The sequence below is a fragment of the Sylvia atricapilla genome, chromosome 3 (assembly GCF_009819655.1).
Source record: "Sylvia atricapilla isolate bSylAtr1 chromosome 3, bSylAtr1.pri, whole genome shotgun sequence".
In the NCBI taxonomy this organism is placed as follows: Eukaryota; Metazoa; Chordata; class Aves; order Passeriformes; family Sylviidae; genus Sylvia; species Sylvia atricapilla.
The window spans coordinates 18,259,823-18,275,265 of NC_089142.1; the positions used below are offsets into that span (position 1 = coordinate 18,259,823).

The window sequence follows — 15,443 nt, forward strand, 5'->3', positions numbered from 1 at the left end:
GTTCACTGTGCTGTTTAAGTGGAGAACTACTTCTGCTTACATACCTTCAAAGGCATTTAATTATTTTTTTTTACCAGGTAATGTTATTTGGAACAATGTTTTGTGTGTTGGATGTCAAAGATAACCAGTATTGTACTGGCAGAGTTCAGAAGGTAGTGGTTTGCACTAGTTCTGTCACTCTAGCAAAGTCCTTAGGCAATTGCTTAACTGCAAACATGTGAGGAAGAGCCCTCTAAATTTTATGGACTACAAATACATTTATAAATGAACTTCAAGGTAGCAGTTGTTTCATATAAATCTTCCAGCATATGTACAGAGTAGGATTCTGTTGCTTCCAAAGCAAATGCTGTTCTTGTTTGCTGAGGATGAAGAGGGAAGGGAAAAAGAAGCTCTGAAATGAGGAGGCACACCTGTACAGAAAAGCAAGGCATGTGATAGTGAATATGTAAGAATGTCAGTTAAGCCATTATATTAATATTTTGTGTTGCTCCTTTATTTTCTTTCTGTCCTCTCTTTTTAGTCTCTCAAAACAGGAGTGTTTCTGAAATCACTACAGTTCACTGTGTGGATATATTCTGTTGTGCTCTTTGTATGACTTTAAGTTTGTTTGAAGAAAATAAGGTATCTAAATAATTTGGCTACATCTGAAAATTGTAATTCAGTTTCTTAAAGGCCTTATTTTAGAAAAATGCTAACTTATTTCTGTAAATAATGTATATTATTAGGAGAATTGTTTGCTTTGAAAGGACATTCAGAGATGGGTTCCACAGGATGGACTGTCACCAGTGTCTGTTTTACTTTTCATTTTATTCTTAGAACCTGTTCTTTTCTGTGGTGAGATATCTGGGTGTCTGACTACACAAAGCATATGACAAAACATTTTTCAACAAATGTTGTTATGGAATCACCTTTTACCTGCCCTTAAAAACCAAGGATTTCAGATACTGCAGTCTAACCACATCAGGAACATCAAACTATGCCAGTAAACTTCTGATAAGCCACTGGTACCACTTCTGTTTTTCTTAGTCTTTAGAAACCTCGATGTTTTCCACATCCTTACCAATGCTTCCTCTAACAATTGCATAAATGTTTTTCACATTTAGATTTCAAATGTAATGCATCAATCTTCTGACCTGGATATGCAAGCATGGGGTCCTTTAACAATATGCATGGATGACATTTTTCAGTAATCTTTCTACTTAGGTATACATTTCCTGTTCTTTTGGCACATTGTGTGACATAGACAGTCCTTGGTATTTGGCTGTTCTCTGTGTTCAGGTTCACTCAATAACATATAGGCCTAAAAGTTTCCTTATTTTGCTTTTTTTTTTTTTTTTTTGACACTGAAGAAGTATAGCATTGTTCTGTCAGCTATTTTTAAGTAAGACAACACTTGTATGCATATTTGTGGTACAAAAATGTATCTTTTGATTTAGAACCTGAAATTGATCAGAAGAGCTGAAGTCCTCTTTCTAAATGAACTGGATGGTGCTCAGTAGAAATCACTCAGGTGGACTTGTAAAATTCTTTGGAAGGAAGAAGTTACATAACTACAAATAATAAAACTAATGCTGAAGAAAATTGAAAGCAATAAAGCTTTTATGAGTTGTCTACACTATTTCTGTATCTAGAGCATTTTAATGGCAGAATGGGAATTAACTATTTAGTACTTTGTCTTTCAACAGAAATAGAAAAAAAGTGCTAAAAAATACTTGAATCTTGAAATGTGCAGATAAGATACAGATACCATAAAATTACCTAAACTCTACTGAAACTATCTGAGTATGTTTCAAATATATGGCATGAAAACCTGACTACTTTTTTCCCCACTTAAAACCAAAAATCATCATCAATTTTTAATCTCTTGTTTTGTTGGTTTTTTGTTTTGTTTTGTTTTTTAGTTGGTTGGGAAATTTTTGGTTTTTTTTCTTTTTATTTTTTTTCTTTATATTTCCAAAATCAGAAGTTTTTCAGCAGGTAAATCGTTCTATTATTTCCTAACTTTTTAGTATTTAATTTTGTATGTATTGTATATATCTACATATCCAATGGAAACAAATCCAGCTTGTAACCAATGAAAGTGAATGACAAATGAGATGTGTCTGCTGCTGTTGCGTCCCTTCATCTTCTCTTGTGTTAATGTTTACTTTCTCATTTCATTGATTTCAAATTTAATATCTTGCTGAAGCATGAGCCATTGAAATTTTCAGGATATTGGTTGCAAGAGGAAAAATGTATGTTGTATATCTTCTGGGGTGGGCAATGGGTAACGAAAGAGCTATGTATGGATGGTCACTGTTTCAGGTAAAATGCTTAAAACTGATGGAAAAATGCTCACTGACCTACTGCTACACATGTGTATATTCATTTTAGATATAAAAAAGGCAGACCAAGAGCTATCACGTTTCTCTAGTTACATAAGACATGCAGAAGCTAAGTCAAAATATGTGTTCGAAAAATCAAAAGGCAAAACAAGGTTTAACACTTACCATAACTGTAACATTGTATCGACAGCCAATTCCAAATCCAGGCCTCCTCCTAACAGTTTGGTCCTTACTATTCATTCTAAAAAGTCTTATATAAGAAATGGTAAAAGAGGGGACGTTTGGCTCATGGTTACAGTGTGGTACTTGCTGATAATTCAAATGAATCAACATATATAAATCCTGTTGCTAACTAAATGATGATTTCTCATCTGCTATTCAATATGGAGACAGCTAATCTAATGTGAATAGATAATTGTTGGGCAAGGGCTTGTGAATGTGTGTACAGTTCTCTTAATATCTCTGTTCAAGGTAAAGACAAGCAATTAGATATAAGGGGGACAATGAGAACACTCACAGAAAAACAGAAATGCAAATGTCTGAAAAACAGAATGCATGACCTAAAGAGAGACTTTCTGCAGTGTCTTTTGTGGATAATACAATGATCTCAGCTAAAGAAGGTATCTTCTGAATTATCAGACCACACAGATCTGCTATTGAGTTAGAAAATATGTTTATAGAAAGATTTTAGGTGTACTGTTCACTCTTTCACTGTCTAAAAATGTATTTTTATATGTCCTTATTTTTCCCTGCCAATCACATAATCAGTTAGTCCCTGTTTCGTTTCTTGTAGGGCTAAGCTGGCTTCCTCATTTTTGCAGTTCATCAATACAAAACTGATTTGAAGCTGAGCTGGATAATAATAAGCCTTTCAGCAGCCAGGCTTGACACTTGCCTTGTAATTAAGGCCTTGATGGTTGTGTTGATGGCAAATGAAAGAAAATGGCTTTGTTCTCAATTCCAGAGGCTTGATTGCTGGTTCTCGTTCTCACCTGAATTCGACCCATTCTGCATTGTGCACATGATTGCTGGAGTGTGAGTAATTGCAGTGCTGGCAGATGACATTTTCATGAAGCACACTCTGCACTGCTCCAGAGGGAATTTACAGAATTTATAGCTGGAGAAGCTCATCAAACATGGATTTAGGAAATGCCTGTGTGAAAAGTGGGAGCCCACAACTAAATATCAGAGCTTTTCTTTTGACATTTGCTTTTACATAAAGGACTGTCTGCAACCTGTCTTACCTTATGGTAGCAGCCTATTCATGACTAGATTTTGTGGTTAAGTGAAGTTACTGAAGTTTGTTAATGCAATTTTTTGCATGTTTTTTTGTAATTTTTTGTTTGCTTGGGAAAGTAGATGGAAAATGTTTTCTCATTTCCATTCATATTTTTACATTTCCTTAACCTTTCAACTATTTAAAATTTTTCAGATGTCTCATGATATTTATTGACAGCAACGTGTGCTTGGTTTTATTTAAATCCTCTTATTTTCACAACCTTTTTGCATTACAACATATTTTGTTTATTTTAAATGAAAATGAATGTAAATTTTAAATAGTTTTCTAAATAAAAAGGTTTCCACAATGGAAATATACTCTGTGATTTATAAATCAGTTCTTTAGAAAGAAAACATTAATGACTTTTGTATTGACAAATTCATGCATTTCAATGAAGGGTGTTTTGTGTATTGTAAATAGGAATTGCATACTGAAATTTTGCCTTATAGGTAACATATGCCATGATATGCATAATCTTTTCTTCACTCTGCCTTAGTACTTCTGCATTTTCCTCTCCATCTGATAGTTTGTGCCTGTCTCATATTCAGCATATTGGTTTCTTGCTTCTCCGTGCTCTTGGAACACAACCATGCTGGGGTGGATACCTGTTGGTTGTTGCTGTGCTTGTACTTGCCCCCAAACCTGAACTAACACAAACATTTTTTGGAATCCTGTTGACATTTTTCAATCACAGCTGCTTGGGCTGTCACTGACTTTGCACGTGAGGATGCATGACTGCTGTGACTCAGATGTACTGTTACGCTGCTGTCTGCCTGGCAAGCCAAACTATCTGCACTTAGGTTTTAATAATTCTTGAGGCTTCTTCATCATGGCAAGTCGAGAGTCTTTCCTCCTTGTAATTTGTATTACTGAAAGTCCTGAGCAATTGAATGATTGAAGGTTGAAGGTTTTTTTAATTAGATTTATTGATTAACTGCTAGGAAAAGTTGGGTGAGAAGTCCTTTGAGTTTCTGCAATAAATGTTTGATCTAGGGTAGTGATGATTATTTAAAATACACAGAAAAAAATCTGAGGTCTAAGCTGATGATGTTAAACAGTTGTTTTAGGGCCTAACTTATCCTCATTTCAGTCTAAACTGCTGACAGTTTTTAAATTTATGCTATACTCCTCAAGTAGTTGGGTAACACAAGGGGAGACTTTCTAAGTGTCTTACCTATATTCATGGGTGTTATGCTGCTGTCTTTTACTAAAAATAGGGCTTTTTTTGTAGTTTTAAATGTGAACAAGATGAAACCTGTTGTAAATACATCTTGGTTTTATGTGATAGATTGCCTAATATACTACGAGTACTGGTGTTAAATACTGCTCCTAATCTTAAGTGTTCCTTAGGTAATCACTTAAAGCATTCAGGTTCAGAACCTCAAAAGTTCTTGGACATGTAAATACTTGGAGAATTTGGGTTTCAGAGAGCCACTTCTTGTTCTTTGGAGCCATGAAAATAAGCAAGGTTTAAGGCTGTGAATTACAGAAGTCTGTATTTCACCGTTTCATCTCATCATTGTTACTGGAATGCTGATGTGTAGCCAGATACCCAAGCCCTAGCTGATATTCCTCGTGCAGGAATGTTAGAGACCTCTCTGTGTCCATTTTGGCAGCCTTTTGAGGTGCAGTTCTGCTCTCAGTTTGTTCCTCTTGCAACAATCCCACTCTTCTATTGTGATTTGAGTGGCAACTCAGCCCCAAGCGAGGAATCTATTGTTAGATTTCACATTGTCTGTAGCAAAACAACCCATACTTGCCTTGAACTTTTAGGAGAAAAAGGGCAGGTTTTGAACCTATGTGTCCTTAGTCAGGACCTGGATGTAAAAAAATTATTTCCTTTGTGGGAATGAGACCTGGATCAAAGAAGAACATGGTGAGAAAACCCTGGAGATTCCTAATTATTTTTCAAATCTGTTGCAAAGCAATAAACTCTGAAGAAAGAAATGAAAACAATAGGCAGTGGGCTAGAGCAGTGAAATATGGCAGTGAACAGCTTTTAACCTTGCTGAGTGAAGAGAAAAGGCTGCCTGATACCATTCTCTTAATTATGGTGATGGTCTGGGATCTACTGGGGACGGTGATCAAATATTACATTATGCAGACTGGTTTTGGATAACACTGGTGTCTAACACAGCAGCTGTAAAGGTAAGAATCACCTTAATAGTTTAAAGTAGAAGTTAAAATATTGCAAATCATGGAAAATGTTCAGCTGGTACTCTTATGACCTTCTTGCCACTACCTCTGAACTTGAAAAGCTTCAGCTTATTCTAATAAATCTTTCTCTTACCCCATTTAATTTTTCACTTTTTACACATCTCATCTTTCTCAGCAAGAATGTTAAGATCTGTTTTAATTTTCTCTGAGATCCATTTATGGTTTTCTGCCATATTTTCCTCCAGCTTCTCCCCTTTCCTCAGTGACCTATCCCTAAGACATCTTGTCTCCTTTTCCCATCTCTCCTGGCTTGTCTCTGCTTTGCTCTGTGTCTTTTGTTTGGCAATGCAGATGTGGTCTTCAGCATCTCAGCACCGACTTTTAATTTCTCATGTCTCTTGCATTCCCTTCTATCCTTCACACCTAAGGGAGAGAGGTCCTCCTCTCATGCTTTATTTTCAGACTCATTGTGAGATGACCTTTTGGCATGTGACAGGGAGCTGACTGTGGCTCACTGATGGCTCAGCCTATTGCATGAGACCATGGACTATTTTAAAATACTTGTCTCACTGTCTCTTTCTATAAGTCTTAAACAGTTTTACTGTAAAGAGAAGAGTTTCTTACCTGATCTGCATCTTCTGTGCCCATTGCAAAAGCCATTGTTTCCTCTGGCACTACACAGTATGTTAACATTATCTGCTCCAGTTTTATGATTTTCCATCCAGCACAATCATTGACAATTGCTTGTTTTCACTGAGAAACCTGAAGTTCTTGGACAATACATTGAGTGGGAGAAGTTCTATAATTCAGGGGAGATGATAGAAGGGCAGAAGTTTCCTCCTGCAATTTATGAATGTTAGGACTCCTGTGGAATTTCCTTACATTTTCTTTTAAGATAACACCTCTATTGTTGCGCCCCTAAAATATTTTTGCATCTAAATAGAATTTTAGCTTGTCTTATGTTGCAGTATCTGTTAATCCATAAATTATTTATTCAGCACTTGGTCTACTGGCTAGTCAAGCATTTTTAATTTCTCTTTTGATACAAATTTACCAGTACAGGGGTAAAACATGCTGTAATGTATTAGATAATGAATTCTAAACATATCTCAATAATTATATAGTTTCTGTATCTTTGGAGACAAGTTGTACACCTGTTGGTGTATCTGTATCTGCAGATTACACTTCCATTCATGAATGCTTTACATTCATTCTACTAATATGTTAGTACATCTCTTTGATATGCAGTTTCCACTATAGCTGATACATCAGCTAACCTTAGTTTTCTGCTTTTGACACTCTTGGAAGTCAGTCTCTTGTAGGAACTTGCCCTACGAGTATTCCAGGACTCATATGAAATCTCCTTTACCAGCATCAGATGACACCAAGGCTTTGTCCTCTTAATGCATTTGTTCAGAAGCATATTCTGATTTCTTGACTGTTTGCTACCGAAGGTTCTATGTTGTGTTTATGTTCTGTAACTTTTGCCATGTCTGTCTCCTGTGGGATACCCCACCTTTGCATCTGAGGCACTGCTTTAATGAGTGATAGCAGTTACTGTTCTCTTACCTGACAGTACTAGTGAATGTAAGGGGGAAGGAAGAGAGGATTTCTGGGCTAAGGTCATCTGAGAGATAGTCTGAAACCATAAACTGCTTTAACATGCCAGAGTAATACCCATGGTTAGATTTGACTATAAATGCATTTTGAGATTAATTTAGTGCTCTAATATGTTCACAACTAATTTGCAAAAAAATTCGATCAGTAGGAACATATTCATTTTTCTCCAGTGTTTTCCAGTTGTTTGTGCAGACAAATGTCAGCCTTACAGGAGAGTTATCCTTTCTGTTTACACTTAAGAACAATTATTCTTAGTGCGTGAATAGTCATGTATAGTTTTAGTCTTTGATTAGTCAGTATTTATAAAAACAAAGTAATTGAAGGGCAATGAATAACTAGCAGTAAATATTGTTTTTCCTTTCGGGATGCATCATCCTGTAACTTTAATCCTAAGTATAGGCCAGTTTGTAAACATTATTTAGACTTCTATTTTTTTTTTTTGTCAAATGTCACTAAAATAGAAATGATTTCCATTTCAGGCGAGTCTTTGTGAATACGGTACAAAGCAACAGTAAGTTTATTCACAACAGTACTTTCTGTGATGTAAAATCGTTGCAACTGAGTATACATAATGGTAATTTTCAAATCCAGAATGATATTTTTGCATTAGCTTATATGATGGGCTTCAAAAATGCTGCAAAGGGCATTTCTTATATATTTGCTACGAAGATCAGTATGGTGCTAACAGATTTTCTTTTGCATTTAATTCAGTTACACATAGTTTATCTGTTGCTTCTGAGAATTGTAATATTATGTATCTTCATATAAATTACTATTATAAAGAGGAGTCAGTTGAGATCAGTTTGAACTGGCCAAGGGACATGAGAAGTTGCAGCTTCCAAGTGACTGCTGTTGGGCTGACGGAGTATGACAGTGAAAGAATCTCTCCATATGTGTTTCTTTTCTGTCCTGACAATGGTAAAGCAGATTTCAGCAGTGTGATGTATGAAAATACTTCCGCTTGATCAAGCTTGTTTGATATGGCAAAATAGGAGTAAGGTTTCTGTGTGCCCTTCCTCCTTGCCCATTATTTTCATTTTTCTGGGAATTGCTGGAAGATAAAGATCAGTAGCTGTTAGCCTCTCTTTAATATATCTACATTTTTGGTCATTAGGCTTAAAAGATGTGTCAATTTTTTTTAAACATGGCTCAGATACAACATAGGACTTTTTAAATCACTATCAAACTGAGACACTGGAAATTGATCCAATGTACAAATACAGTTTTCTGGACCAGGCTCTGTCTCTTTCATTTTGGCTTCTTTATGTTACATATTGCACTTTTACTTTATTGTTCAAAAGATAATCTTGCTGCTAAGTGATTTCAGGTAAGGATTAAAGGAGAGAGAATAAAAATTTAACTTGTGGCAAGAGATGACATCAATAGGCCTTTTCCCACAGAAGAGTCAGTAGATGCTTGGTGCTTTCACCTGTAGTCATTAGGTGGCTCTGACATTTGGTGCACAATAGACTGTGGAAACAGCCCTGCCCAAAATCTGCCACACAATGCTTTGCTGCCTTTGCTGGTAATAGAACTCTTCTCCAATAGTTGTTGGTGAAGGAAGATAAAACCAAATTTGCTACAGCTCTTGCTGTATATAGTTCATAATCTGCTGTGTGTAGATCTGTAATCTGTAGGATAATACTTGTTATACAATTCCATTTTTCTAGTTTGTGGTTTTCTTTCCTTAAGATGCCATCACTGCCTCCAGCTGGCTTCAGAAAACAGCAGGAAAGATCTGGAAAGGCAAATCAGTTCTCTACCCTACACTTAATTTAATCATTGGAAGTTGTTTTGATTACTTGCCCCCTGATTTTATTCTGCTCTGGCTCTCTGGGTAGCATTGTTTTGAGAAGGTGAATCTGTACACCCAAAGGTTGACATTGGAAATGCCTCCAAATCAACAGCTCTTAACGTAATTGCCTTTCGCCTAAAATTATTTGCTTTGTAGTAAGGTTTCAAAGTGCAGCCCTGTGTGCCATCCTCCTACTTAAAGGCAATTTTCAAATCCCATATTGTCCTGGAAGTGAACACACTTTTCACTGCAAGAGCCAGTAACACTGCAAACACTGTGTTTTTACCATCCTCATTACCTTCTGCAGTCAGGAGAGCCTCCTTTTTTTTTCACTCAGGTGCTAGTACACTGTTTCACACTTTATCCAGTGGGCTTCAGACATCTACCATGTGAGGGATGCACAACGCCTTTCCAAAAAGATCCCCTCAGTGTCAGTTGTGTATTTTCCTCATTGGTTTTAAATTCTTGTTTGGCAGCAATTGATCCTTTAAACCATAGATCCTAACCAGGCTACACTTCACATAAGAAACATGGCATTCAGTATTAACAGGGATGCTCAGCAACTGTCTGCTTTCAATGATGATGTTCATAAATTTTCCAAGAGCATCAAATGCCAACTTTGGATATCTTCTTCCTTAAAGAAGGGCATTTATGTACCTGATTTTTTATACCAGATCACTTTTTCTTAATTGTGCTTTTTTTTTTTTTTTTTTTTTTTTAATAGATGGAGTTTTATAAGTTTAGAAAACATTTATTTCAAAGCAGGGTTGGCACTAAGACTGTCTATTGGTATTACATGGAAGTTAATGTAAAATCTCACAAGTGCTTACACTTTGTAGTTCAAAGTGTGCTATTGAGTGAAGAAAGTAATACAGCAAACATAATGATAGAGAAAAAAAATTTCACCATAAGTTGTTTTCATAGATGATTTAGAACTTTATATTCTGATTGGAAAATACTTTATTTGCTATTCACTTAATTTTTTGATTGAATTTTTTGTAGCTATATTTCTTGGCCTTTGATTTAATGTTTGTTCTACAGGTTTGGTTATGGTGGTATTTCCACTGAAGAGTGAGACAGATGTCTGTCTAATGTCAGCAGTAGTGGGACTAGGCCCATGTATTTTTATTTATACATTATTCTGAATAAGAAGCATGACTTTAGTGTCTGTAAATTCATGCAAACTGATATTTGCTCAAATCTATTGATAATCACAAATGCTTCATAAATCCTAATATGAGAGAAAATATTTAAATAATTTTTAAAACTGTCTCAAAGTGTTTGAAATAATTGTAATTACCTCATTTTGCCCGAGAAAAACCTCCAAAAAACTAAAGCAAAATAGAAATAACTCAAGTGACCACTAGTGTTGAAATACATGAAAGGAAATACACAATCTCTTAAAGGCAGGCAGTATTTGCTTGAGAGGTGGATGCTTTCTTGTGATTTTATTTTAGTGGTTCAGATTGTTTCCCGCACCTTCAGGGATAATAAGAACTGGAGGCTCTTCATGACCTTTCTGGGAATTGCTGGTTCTCAGCATCAGTCAGAATGTAACCTTTTTGTGAGATTTTTCTTGTCTGCTACTAAAATATCCACTGCTTATAGGGATAAAGTATCCATTCCAGGTGTTTTTGCCATTCATTTGCAAAGTGCATCGCTTAGGGCATCTCAGAGCCCATGACATTTAATCTGTCTTTTAAATGTGCTTTGCTTGGGTGCTAGGCAGTAAGGAGAATCTGTACTTCAGCATCTTACAAGTACCCTATTTCTACTTCTGCAAGGGTAACTGAATGCTTTTTTGGGTTCCTGAAACAAAGCATTATTATCATTCATAGAATAAGAATGGATAACTATGGGGTCTTTATTTTTCAGTTTTCTCAGTGGCAAACTAGTTGTGTGTGGCTGTGTGTGCATTTGCCAAGCATTTGGTATTGAGGCAGGCTCTGAATAGGTATTCCCCATGTGGAGATTTATATATGCAAAACATTCATCCCCAAAAACACGTGACTGCTTTTAGATATTGGCTCTTTGGAGGGTCAAGAGCACATAGTGGAAGCCAGCAATGTCAGAGCCCAAGGTCTGTCTTGAAGTATTTCAACAAGCAGTTTTCAGATCTGTTAGTTCTTTAGTTCTCATTGTTTCCAAGAATTAAAACTCGTAGGTAGACATCAAAACAATGGCATTGGGAGAAGACTGGAAAAAGCCTCGCCCATTATTTTGGTCTTTGGAATGTCAGACTGAGCAGGGTGCTGGGACGCGGAGCGCAGGAGGCGAGTGTCGCTGTCCGTGGTGCTGCAGCCCGGCCCCGCCGCCGCCCCGGGCGGGAGGAGGCTCCCTGAAGCCTTTCTCAGTTTGATTAAGACCTTTCTTCTGTGGATAATGATGAATGTGTTTATAATTGATGTTACACAGCATATTGCAGCCGCCTTCTCCTTAACAATAAATCCACTTATCCTTATGTTGGAAAAGTTTCGTTCTAACATCAAAGGCACAATAAGGTTACCATAAAGATGCATGCATAGTCCTATATAACATACTTCTTTTTAACCAGTACATTTTTGGAATGAATGGCTTATGAATGAATGGCTCAGAATTCCACGTTAAAATGAAAAAAAAAAAAAAAATCAAACCAAGCCCCATGATGCCTTGGGAAGTCTGACTTGAAACAGAGACTGGACAGAGCTAGAGAATAAAGTAAGATATTTCTTGAAAGTCCCTTAGGGTCCACTTTGGGCAGAACAAGAGCCTGACCAGGGCTACACCCAAGGTGGACTTAAAATGGTCACCAAATGGACGACTGGTCACAAGGTCTTACACTTTTATAAGTTTGGGTCCATTTGCATATTAGAGTTTAATTGTCCAATTGCAGCTCCAGATTATGAAGTCCTATTCTTTCTTGTTTTCCTTCATCAGTCCACTGTTGTTTGTGCTTTTGGGCCTGAAAGTTGTACTTGTTATCCTTGGTCTTCAGCAGGAAAAGGATTTGTTTTGTCTACCTGCTCTGTTCAGAGAGCTCACTGGCACTTAATATGAGGCTCAGAATTACACCCCTAGGTAACACAGAACCTGAAAAACATGAAATCTAAAACTTAAGGCATCACCCAAAAACCAAACAAAAACAGACAACCCCCCCTCCCAAAAGAAACCAACCCCCCCACTAAGTAGAAATCAATAATTTTCAACTATGATGAAAGGTTATTTGGTTTATGTATGATTTTGTTTTAGCCAGTTGAATTATGCATTTGAGAAATTAATTTTGAAATTTGGTCTTTATATTATAAAATTATTTTCTGAGATAAATGATGATTCTTTTGTTTAAAGGCTCTGTTGCTGGGCATGATTTCAGAAATTTTCATATAGATCCACACACTATTTTGAAGTTTAAAAGACCCTCTCTTTGTTTTTATAAAATTGTAAAAAAAAAAAAAAAGTAATAGTAGTGCATGCAAATATTTAGTGTATTTACCTGCAAAGTGTGTTTAATAGAAAATAATACCATTTTCCAATCTCATAGAATATTCCGTTGCCTGAAAAGTAGCAAATAAGGAATTGAGTACAGTATCTTTTAGAGGATTTATGGTAATGCTGGTGAATTTAGCTGAGCATAGACAGCATGGTGGGCCCCTCAGGGTCTCTTCATTTTCCTGACACACTCCACTGCTGCCCCATTAACACTTTGTCTGTTATTGCCATCTACTCTGTTTAATGAGTATCTTTGAAGTTCTTCACAAAAAACAATAGCTAAAATAACTGATGCACCTACTCTAGTTTTCAGTAGTGTCTTTTATTCCCTTTGTAGTTTTTTTTTAAAAAAAGTACATGTATATTCTTCAGCAATATTGTTGTATCATGACATTTTCTTTAATTACAGTAGGAGCTAATCACAAGCATTAGGTAATGACTACAGATATGATGCTGTATCTTGTCTGTACAAAGTAAATGCATGCTGAGTAGCTGCTAAAGGAGGCTTTTCCTAACTAAAATTCATCTGGTTAATACTTACTTTTTAATGTGAAGAAGGAATGATTCTGCTGGAGACTTTGTGTTATCAAAGCAAAATATTTCTTTTAAGAAATCATAAGACAGAATGAGTAGGTGCTGTTTTCTGGTATCTGGATTAATCCAGCTAACTGATATAAAAGACCAGTATGTGTCTTACTAGATTGGATTCCTAAAACTGAGTTTGTCACATTTCTCAGTACACATGAATAACCATCTTAAATTATTAAACAATAACCCATATTTTCAGATGAGGACTCAACCTGAATTAAAGCTAGGATACTATTGCACTGGGATGCATCATAAGATTTAATAAGCATTCTGATTTTGCATTGACTATTAACTGATCAGCAAAAGCACTCTAAATCACCGTAGATATTCAATAGATCTGGGAAGTCTTTGGAGGGCTACATAAAAAATCTGAAGAATTTAATAAATTTCTGTTCTAAAAAAATTTAGGCAATCAGTTGGATATTGAAATATGTTTTTGTATTAAATGGATTCACTGAAAACATATATTTTAAAATCTAAAACAGCATGAGTGATTTTCTGTGTTCTGGTAAGCTTGCTGTCCATCATTAAAGTTGTTTTGTTTGTTTGTTTTTATTTTTAGAAAATGAGTCTGGAAGAAAATTGGTGAATTCAATCCAGAGGACCTACCAGCACTCTGACAGGCTCAGAGAGCAGAGTCTGTACCAAAGAGCAATTACCCCACCAAACGATTTCAGGTACAATTGACCTAAATATAGCACTCTCTTGAGATTATTGACAAGAGTTCATTTCCTGTAGTGCTTTTCCCATTTGCTACCCCTGGTAACCACTGTGATCTTATCTGCCTGGTGCTGCATGACTTCTGGGATGCAGTTAAGAATTCTGCTGTGCATTATCTTTAAACAGACAATTCATGCTAAAAGAGTCATTTGCAGTTAAATTAGATGATGCATATATTATTCTTACTGCTGAAGTTACACAGAATAGGAATGAGTGCCTGAATCCTTTTGGACCTGAATGCACTGAAACTCCTTTTACTGTGAAATCAAAAAGGTAGTACTAATTAATTGTAAATAAATAGGAAATTTTATTTCATTAAACAGTAACAGTAGAGGCAGATGTGCAGGATGGATAGGTTGGAAAACTTGCTATTTTTTTTCACTGTGTCTATATTTATTATGAAGTGTGACGTCCCCTATTGTCATCCTACTATCTCCAGGCAATCACAGCCTGGCATTAAAAACAGTGTTGGCATTAAAAACAAATGAGTGTACAAATTGAGTGTGTAAGTGTACAAAATGTGGATGAAGTGAATTCAGAGGCTCGTAATGATGAAATCCATTTTAGTTTTGAGGAATGCATTTTTCTTAAGCATTGCTTGCAAACTTATTTAAAATGCTGGGTATATTTGCATTCCATGTATGTGGAATACAGAGAAAATAGATGGTACTCCCTTGGTGTTCATCACAATGGTTTTTTTCTTGAATCATTTTTCTTCTGCTGAAGTTTTATTTGTAAAATTGATACATTGTCCAGAAATTCAGAAGGCTGGTATCAGATTCCTTGCTGATCAGCTGTTGGAGGGCCATTTGTCACAGACCTTTATGAGCTAATATTACAGGACACAGTTGTGCTGTGATTTTCCTGCATATCCCTTATGTTTTCCCAAAAGAGCACCAGAATACTTTATTAGTAGCGTATACTCTGCAATAATGACAAGTCCCACTCTTCAAAGGAAACTCAAGAAGTTCAGTTGAAAACTAACTAATTTATAAGATAGAGACATATATATACTATATTGGTCTACTGACTTGGTTCCTTTGATGATGATGGACAGCAGTTGTAAATGTAAACTCAGAAATTCTATATTAAAATAAGATGAAGCATGAATCAGTTAATTGAATTAGATAGTAATTAATTTATTATAGGGAAAATTTGGATTAGATATAGAAGAAAATTTACCTGTGATTTATGTTTTGCCAATGTACTTTACGGAGTTGATGAAACACAGTATGTCCCAGTGGAAAGGAGTGATAATTTGAAATGGAAGTGTAAGAAGAAAACAGTAAAAGAATATGTAAAGGTGGGATGAGAATATGCAAGACATGATTAAATGGATTCTCAGCTCAGGTTGGTTGAGCTCGTGGAACTTCTTGTGCTGTAGTTTGGGATCATGAGGCATCTGTGTAGAACTTTCTGGTGGACTGCTAAAGAAAATAGTTTTGAAGTCTGAGACGTGAGGGAATGTACATGAGGAATTTAAGTGGATTCATGG

The 15,443-nt window shown here is 35.9% G+C and overlaps 1 protein-coding gene across 9 annotated transcripts in view; it reads left to right on the forward strand.

Moving 5' to 3' along the window:
• MYT1L (myelin transcription factor 1 like) overlaps positions 1-15,443 on the forward strand; it is a 303,376-nt gene that overhangs the window by 65,112 nt on the left and 222,821 nt on the right. For all 9 annotated transcript variants that reach the window (XM_066314864.1, XM_066314863.1, XM_066314867.1 and 6 more), the window contains exon 2: positions 13,791-13,905. The gene's annotated coding sequence lies outside the window, so the exon portion shown is untranslated. The remainder of the gene's footprint in view (positions 1-13,790; positions 13,906-15,443) is intronic.